Source organism: Podarcis tiliguerta (assembly GCF_965153285.1).
Source record: "Podarcis tiliguerta genome assembly, chromosome: 5".
Lineage (NCBI taxonomy): Eukaryota > Metazoa > Chordata > Lepidosauria > Squamata > Lacertidae > Podarcis > Podarcis tiliguerta.
The window spans coordinates 65864164-65873633 of NC_139538.1; positions in this window are offsets into that span (position 1 = coordinate 65864164).

The following is a 9470-nucleotide window of genomic DNA, read 5'->3' on the forward strand; positions in this document are numbered from 1 at the left end:
GAAAGCCATAGGACTTACTAAATAAGTTTGGGCACTTGAAAGAAACAGCTATGCAAAATGTTTCCCCAAAGAAAGGTTGTTCTAAAATGTATCTGTCCTGAAACTAATATTTCTTGCTGCAACAGAAGTTTCTTCTTTTCCCTGTCCCATGATAAGGCACAACTATTTCTCATGAGTGGAATAACATGCATAGCTTTTCTAACACTGTCATAACACTGCACTGTCTCTAATTGTTCTATCACTCCATTGCCTCTCAAGACAACAATCCACACTCAAGGATTATGCCATCTCACTATGACATGTACTGGTAGGCCGTAGATAGTGCTGTTATTAGGGATGAGAGATAAATTCAGTTTAGTTCACAAACCTACCTAATTTGCCCTTCCCCAAACAATACGTGAACTGAAACAAAGCCATCTTTTGAAATTTGCACTTACATTAGGGGGGACTGCTTGAAAAAGTATAGTAGTAGTAGTAGTAGAAATAGAAAAAGAAAAAGGTAAAAAATATATTGTTCTTTTCCAGGGTTTCTTCTTCATGGATACAAAAGGGTATAAAAGCTCATTCTAAAAATGATGAAGGGGGCACTCACTCTGGAGGCAATGTCACTAGGGCTTTGTCTCTGCCAGCAGAGCATCATCTGAGGAAAGCAAGATTACAAAAGGGATTCTCACACATGACATACTTTTTAAATGTCATTCAACCAGTATCCTTCAGTTCTGCTTCTAACAACTGTTGAAGTTGTTTATTAAAAACCACAAGGACGCAACCAAAAATGTACACTAGGGCATTGTTAGAGGGTAGTCCAAGCCTCCTCCCATTCCCCCCATTTTAATTTAAAAATTAATTAATACTTTGCGTACATGACTGCTGAACATGCTGCAAATCACAGTTGCCAGTGAGATTCTAGCTACCCACCACCTTTATTTGTTCAGAGTCCTAAGTCTGCATCTGTACATATAAATTAGCATATGCAAGTTTTCTCACATCTGTGTCATGAGCCTGTCCTCCAAGTCTTTTATGTACCTAGCAATTATTTATGCAAAGCTATTTCGGGCATTACGTCAAATATTTGACAATCTGTGCACAGACTTAAGCGCTATGTGATCACTGATCCACGCAAAGGTGTTGGGGCAACCAGAGGCAACCAATTAATACTCATACTTTACAGGTGTGGGAAGTTCAGACTGAGATATTAGTAATTAGCACAAGGCCACCCAAGGCAAGTGTGTGTGTGTCTTTGCAATTTATTTACCAATCTCAAGCTGTTACTTTGAGTCAGAAACCTTGCCAATCTATAGCAAATGACCCCAAGTTCAGATAACAGATCCCTTCTGCCTGTCTTCCATCTACCGAATTCCCTTTCAAAATAGCCAGTTTGGGGAGTTGGGGTTGAGGGGGGCAGTGTATCACTATACCTCAATAAACTGCCTTTATTAATGCTTTTGATTTCTCAAAAGTAAAGCAGAAACAGACTTGTTGTTCTGTTTCAACGAGGAAGTTGGAAAGAGAGCAGTTGCACACGGGAATATATACAATCCAAACCTTCTCATTAACACAGCAAGTGGCCAGCTATAGCTACAGCAGCCAAGTTCCTGACTAATGAAGAATTCCACCGTGCACAGAAAAAACCAACCGCCCTCAACCTTCCAGCATCCTGTTTATTTTAGAAAGCAACCTGCAATTTTGTACCTAATCAAAGAGTTCAGGAATACATTTCTGCTAAGCCAAAAAGTACATATCTATGTCCCAAGGTGTTAAATAAATTAGGTGAGGAATATGTTTGTCAAGCTCTGGAGCTTTTCAGTGAGCAGTTGGTATAGCCCCAACAGCTTTAGCTGCCTATCCTGTCTCTCGCAGAGGACAGAGCTTAAGGAGCATGATTCCGAAAGTCTGCGGCCTCAAATACAAACAATCCCCTAAATGATCCCGCAGTTTGCCAGGAGGAAAATGTGCTTCGGATGTTTTGTGAACCACATTAACCTTCGCATCTTCGAAACCTACTACCCCCAAATCACACATTATTGCCAATTCATTACAGAGCACGGAAGTGCCCTTTTCTGAAGAAGAAGAAAAATTGTATGATATATTCATTCCATGTTCCATCGACATTTCACTTGATCCTGAAATTGAGCTGGGAATTGAGTCAGCATGGTGTAGTTAAATACACAAATTGAGACCAGAAGCCAATTTACACATGCAGTTAAATCACATGGAGATCAACCCAATGAAGTCACTATGCGAGTGAAACAACTTCCAATTCAGGCAACTCAACTTTCCCTCCTTCTTCTCCCTACACATCCCCCACAACCCCAATTTCTCTGGAGAGTTGGGGGACTCCCCTCCAAAAAAAGCAGATTTGTGCAGGGTCTGGGGGGATGACAAGGAGGGGAAATGCTATTGCATGAGCAAAACTCATTCCAGTTATACATTGGCTTCATTGGAGACAATTCATCAGACAGAGTTCAGACCATTTCAGACTTTGGGTAGGGAAATGTATGTGTGACGTTTTGCCCACAGTAAAAGGTTCCGACAGCTAGAAAATATGCCATGCCATAGAGAATTTTCCAGCAAAATGTTCTTCCTGACATGCTATTTTTTTTAATGCGTAGGAAGTCTCTCTCTTTTTTAATACAATGCAAGGTATTTATTTATTTGAAATACTTCTGTGCCACATTTCTGCTAAGACATAGCCTCCGAGGTAACATACAAATACAATTTAAAATAGCAGAATGACCAAAAGGAAGTAATTAAAATGATTCACAGCATAAACCACGGTTTAAAAAAAGCATAAATAAGGAATAGACAAATAAGAAACAGAAATAAGTGTTAAGGTTAAAGGTACAGAGGATTTTCCCTCAATTTATTCTCATTCTGTATTTTCCAGTGGAAATACAGGGCTTTTTTTTTTTCCAGCTGGAGCTCACTGGAACTCACTTCTGGCACCTCTCAGGTGGGCAACATTGCCATTATAAGAGAACAAAGGAGGCCATGGTGAGTTCTGGCTCTTCTTTTTCTAGAAAAAGAGCACTGTGCAAATATATTTGGTCCATTCAATCCTGCATCCTATTTGCACAATGGGCAACCACATGGCAAACCTGCAAGCAAGACCCAAGCAGAAGAGCACTATCCCCTTTTATGGTTTCCATCAACTGATATACAGACACATATTTCCTCTGGTCAGGGACACAGAGCATTGTCACTCTGACGAGTAGCCACTAGTAGCATTTAGCTCCATGAATTTGTCTAATCCTCTTTCAAAACCGCCCCAGTTGATGGCCAGCACTGTCTCATGTAGGAGGGAATCCCATAGTTGAACTATGCACTTCATGAAGGAGTACTTTCGTCGGTCCTAAATTCTCCAACATTCAGCTTCACTGGAGGTCCATGAGTTTTAGTGTTATGAAACTTTCCTCTCTGCACTCTCTCCATGCCATGCTTCATTTTATACCCTTCTAACATGTCGCCTCTTTTCATTTGCTTGTAAGTGATTAGCAGTGACTGCTCTGCAGTGGGTGGTGAGGTGGTGAACTGAGAACTGTGAGGCTGCCACCCCTGAGCATCAGCTAAGGGAGAATCACAACATTTTCTGGTAGGTATTCTGAAGTGGAAGCAAAGATGCAGGGGTTGCTAGGTCAGCCTGATGCAAAGACACAGCTCCTGATTGGCCACTTTGGCCACTGACATCACAGCCTGCACTGCATGCTGTTGGCCAATCACCAGCCATGTTATTGCATGGCGCTGAACTAGCTGACCCCCTGCTTTCCACCTAGAAGGGTTCTGAGCTATCTTTGAAACTGTTGCACCCCTTGCAAAAGAAAAATATGCCTCCAAAGTCAAATGAATGCCTGGCATTGTGCCTGTTTTTCTGCTTCAGGTACAAATGGCTTATTTGTTAACTACTTCTAGGCTGGAACAAGCATGCGGTGCTGAAGAAGGAAAAATAAATCCTAGCAAAGCTAGCCTGAAATGACAACATTAGAGGTAAAGCTGGTGTGACCTTATAATTTGTGTTACAAAAGATTGCTGCACTTGAAAGGGAATGCAGAGTGCAAGGCCTTTTGGGGTTCTGCATTCAAAGCTGTTGCTGTGCTGTCTGTTAAGCCTACTGGCTGAGCTCAGGAGGAAGTGCTGAGCCTTATGCCTCACTAGCTTAAACCTGGCAGCTGAGGGAGAGCATCTATTCTTGCACAGAGCTAAAATCCCATTCTGCTCAAGATAATGATACAACCTACTGGTCTGAAAACCATTCAGATGGGTACCTGCTGAGAATGCGAGCATCAAAGAATCAGAGAGAGAGGAGAAGGGGGATTTTATGTACCTAATGAATCAGAGATGATAAATAAAGAACACATAGGGCGGAGGAGGGAAGAAGAGAATTCCTGGAAGTCAATATAGGTAATATTGATCGTACAGAGAAAAATGCTAAGGAAGGAAGCTATACTTACTACCTATAGCTGTCACGAGCTTAAGCTCAAATGTTATTGCTTTCAGCCTCTGTAGAGACTGTTTTATGAGGTAAACAATAAATTTGACATGAGGGCCCACCAACATTTTAGGTAGACTACTTTATACCCAAAAGTGGCTAAAAGAGACTGCATCAAAATGGGAGATAACCTATAGATTAAACTGGAAAGATACCATAAGACTGAAAAGGAAAGGCTTTTAAAATCCTCTGTACATATTAGAAAAGATTTAAAAAACCAAAAGAAACAGAACATGGACTTTTATCCAAGTCAAACAGCACCAAAGACTGCAGAGGATTATTTGTTTCTGTAAAAGCTCTCCAAGCATAAATGCTTTCTCTGAAACTATGCTAACTGATCATTGCAAATATTTTCAAATTTACTGCATGAGCTACTTATTTTCTCAGCCCGCAGTAGTGGGGGGGGGGGGGGGCAGAAACGGAGTGCCCAGATTCATTTGTTACTTCTTACATCGAGGGAAGGAAATGATTCCGACCGATTGTTATTATGGAAGCCAAGTGCAAGACTACCCGAGGGCATGAGGAATGCATCAGTGAGCAAGCCGGCACATGGCTCAAACAGCCAAGGAGCCTGGGAACACAGGGAAGACCAGGAAAATAAACTCAAGGCCAGAGTTAATATTCACATTTATACTTCAAACTGAAAACACTCACATCTCCAGTGAAAGCAGGAGTTCATTATTCACACCTTATCTTGGCTCCATTGGAGGGAGCATAAATATCCATGCATAAATATCCATGTAAACAGCAGCTCAAAGGGTGATGGGAAGTGTTTCCTCTGAAGAACAGAGTTTGTTTGATGGCCCTCAATGAGATTCTCAGGCAAGCTGTATGGCTACCCAGTGTCAGAACCAGAAGGATAACAGAAGGGTTGTTCCTTCTTCCAACTTTCTTGGCTCCATTGGAGGGAGGCATTAAGAAAGGGTGAGAAGAGATCAAAACGCTTGGATTGATTTTACAAGTGTACAGATCCATGTGTACAGAATTATGTACATATCCTCATAATTCTATTAATGAAAAGGATTATTTTTTTTAAAAAATGAAATACTTTATTGATCTGAAACAGTTGGGGTCTACTTACCGTCCTACACATAGTCAAAATAGTTATCCTCTTTGTCTTGTGCTTAATGCAAAAGAGGGATTTTGCTGGTCCATGGCTAAACATGATCAAACCAGCTTCACTTATTAAGGAGGGAATTTTTGCAAAGTCCCATTCTTTTGTTGAGAGATTGGTACTTTGAATAACTAAAGAGTTGGCCAAGAGAACTAGCTGTACTAGTTAATGGTCAAGTAAGATATTTGCTAGCAGGAAGGTCAGAAAAATGTACACTATGTTTTAAATTACAAATAAAACATTCATTTTTTGAAGAGCCAAATTCACTCATTAATTTACCATGAGATGTGGCACATGTAAGATGGGAAGCTAGTTTCAAGGCCAACTTCAGGGTGCTAGAACACTGCTCTTTGTTTGTACATGAATGCTAATTTGGCTAATTTCTCAGACATCCTTTGAGGATGTTAAAACCAATTGTGACCTGCCCAATATAAATGTCTGAAGATGGCATTTGGCAAGAAGTAGTTCAACCAACGACTTCATACAGTTGGAACTCCTGAAAAATGCCAGATGCAAAACAATGCCATGGGCCCATCAGTTTGTAGTGGGTAAACAACAAGCCTCCACTCTCTTGCACCTCCCTCCTGCAAAAATCTGTTCCCCTACTGCATAATGCAACAAGTCTTGCCAGAGAAAACATAATAATAATAATAATAATAATAATAATAATAATAATAATTATTATTATTATTATTATTATTATTATTATTATTATTATTATTTATTATGTATACCCCGCCCATCTGGCTGGGTTTCCCCAGCCACTCTGGGCGGCTTCCAAAAGAATATTAAAATACTGTGATACATCAAACATTAAAAGCTTCCCTAAACAGGGAAGCCTTTCTGTGCTGAGCACTGCACACCCTCCCTCCATGTTCTGCATGCAGGAAGGGAGTGCTTGCTAATTGCCAATCAACTAATTCCAATCCATTCCCAAATTCTAGTTCCAGTCCCAAAAATACTGGCATTTTGTAATGGGAACTTCTTAAACTGGGGGGGAGTTAGCATCAGTGCCAGCACAGGAGATTGCACCACCTGAATCACCACCAACTCTACACATCCTCTTCGTCCTCCTCTGGCTCTACCTCATTGGCCATTTTTGTCTTTTGCCACCACATTAGCAGTGCCAGCTCTCCTCTGCCTCCGCCTCCACCCTGCCTTGTTCTTGGAAGGGCAAAAGGGTTTCTTTGTAAAAAACAAGGCATTCTGGCTGAGGTGGCTGAGAGAGTACTACCACAATAGCCCTGTGGTTTACCATGGCAGCTAGAAAGGCTCTTTAAACTTGGGGGTGGGGAGTATAAAGTTATTAGGTACTTTAAATATTTTATTTAAGTTTAAACAACATTTATAGCCACTGTGGCAGTACCACAGACAGTGCCCTAGCCTCCTCACTCAGAATGCCTCACTCTGAATAAGGAACCCCTTGATCCTTCCTATAGTGAGGCAGTAATGATGTGGTGGACACAGTAGAGAACGTCACTGGGTGGATGGCCAGCACTAGACTGGGTGGACAATAAGGCAAGCAAACAGTGGGCCAGAGAGGGGTCAGTTTGCCACTCCCCTGTGTCTGCCACCCGATACAATTGTCTCAAGTTGCTTCATGAACATTGTGCAACAATGATGTTTTCAACCACTCAGTATTTGGATCATCACTGATGGATTGCTCATATAAGAATCATGTACTCCAAAAAGGTTGTTGGGTTTTTGTCTGTTTCAGGAAGAAAGAAAGAATGTGAGTCATGTGGGTATATCTGAATATCACACAGCTCTAATTATCTGAAGCTTAGTCAACAAGAGTCCACTAGCACTAAATTTCCTGATACCTGCTGAGGTTCTGTCACCTTTGATGCTGTGTGGGAATACTGTTTATTATTCAAATACATTGAAGCTAAAAGATAATCAGCCATTATTGCAAGCTCTCTGAATCACCATGCTGCAGTTTTTAACTGTGCTTGTACACCATTAAAACTTGAAACATTTTAACAGAACACTGGAGCACAATCAAAATTAGTAGGAAAATGAAATTAATATAATTTCTGCAAGGCTTCAAATGCTAATGATTAAGATACAGTGGTACCTCAGGTTACAAACGCCTCAGGTTACAAACGCTTCAGGTTACAAACTCCACTAACCTGGAAGAGTTACCTCAAGTTGAGAACTTTGCCGCAGGATGAGAACAGAAATCGTGTGCTGGTGGCGCAGTGGCAGCAAGAGGCCCCATTAGCAAAAACACGCCTCTAGTTAAGAACAGCTTCAGGTTAAGAACAGACCTCCGGAACGAATTAAGTCCATAACTAGAGGTACCACTGCAATGTTAAGGATAACGCCTACCCAGAAGAACCAGTGTATAGTTTACTTTGTTACTGATTTTTAAAAAATGTGAATTTCAGAAATTGTGTGTTGCAGGGGGGAGTCAAAATGGGGTGGGGCTTGGGCTCCATTTTGCAGCTGGGCTCAGCTAATGCTGCCAATCAACTCTCCCTACCAGTCACTGTAATTAATGGAAACTGCTTATTGGAAATATTTCTGAAACAGGTGCTGTTTCTTGATCAAGTTGAGAAAAATAAATTTCTGTTGTAGTGCTTAGTACAGCTTGGAGGGGGTGTTGTTTGAAGGATATAAATTCAATAAATAATAATAAATACTTGTTTCCTGGTTCAGTTAACTAGGTGAGAAGACACTGGCAACCACAAGTTGCACATGGACTGGTAGGAAACGACATTTAAGTGCATGTTCAGGAGAATCAGTGCCTTAAAGATGGAATCTACAGGAAGCTCTGTCTCCAGTGAACTTTCTCTGCAGCCTGTTCCTCCTCCTTTTACGAAGATATATTTGTTTGAGAACAGGTTTGTGGGGGATAGGGAGGACAAGGGACAAACTCCCCAAAGCTTAGTTTTGTTTCCTTAAGGAAAAGACACAAGCTTTTTCTAAGAAATCCCCAAGAAACCTCAATACTTTACTCAGCTCACACATCACTAAGGCTGTAATTCTTGGCGCACATATTTATGGAGCTCCATGGAACTTACCGTATTTTTGCTCTACAAGACTCACTTTTTCCCTCCTAAAAAGTAAGGTGAAATGTGTGCGCGTCTTATGGAGCGAATGCAGGCTGCGCAGCTATCCCAGAAGCCAGAACAGCAAGAAGGATTGCTGCTTTCACTGCGCAGTGATCCCTCTTGCTGTTCTGGCTTCTGGGATTCAGAATATTTTTTCTTGTTTTCCTCCTCCAAAAACTAGGTGCGTCTTGTGGTCTGGTGCATCTTATAGAGCGAAAAATACGGTAACTTATTTGAGTCTATGTGTTTAGGATTGCACTGAGATTACACTGTTTGCACTGACATCATTCCCATGATATTAGCATTCTCAAAAAATGACCTTCATTTTTATTAGGTGTGGCAAAATCTGTTCTTGCTGTGTCTTTCATTATGACCATGTGAAACTAGTTGCACTGTGTATGTTTATTTCATTATTTATAAATTAGGTTTTTCTTTTTTTCTTGTTTGCAATAATTCTAAGTTGAATGCTAAATGCTAAATATTTTCAAGAGAAATTTCAATAAAACGATTAGACAATATTAATTCCTTTGGAAAGGTTATTTTCTCAGCAGTCATGGACATTCAGCATAGTAAGTTAAACTGGCTTTCTAAAGATAGTATGAAGGAAACGAGATTTTAAACACTTGCCATTTCAATAAGAGAACACATAACGATGACCCAGAATGTCATAAAACATTGACAGTGACAGTGCTTTAATTAAGGATGTTCATTGCTTATTTGCTGCCATGTGTTAGGCACTGATAAGGACATTTTCTATCAAGAAAACAAGAAAAGATTCAGAATACAGATGTTTATTAAAGAACATAAACGCTAA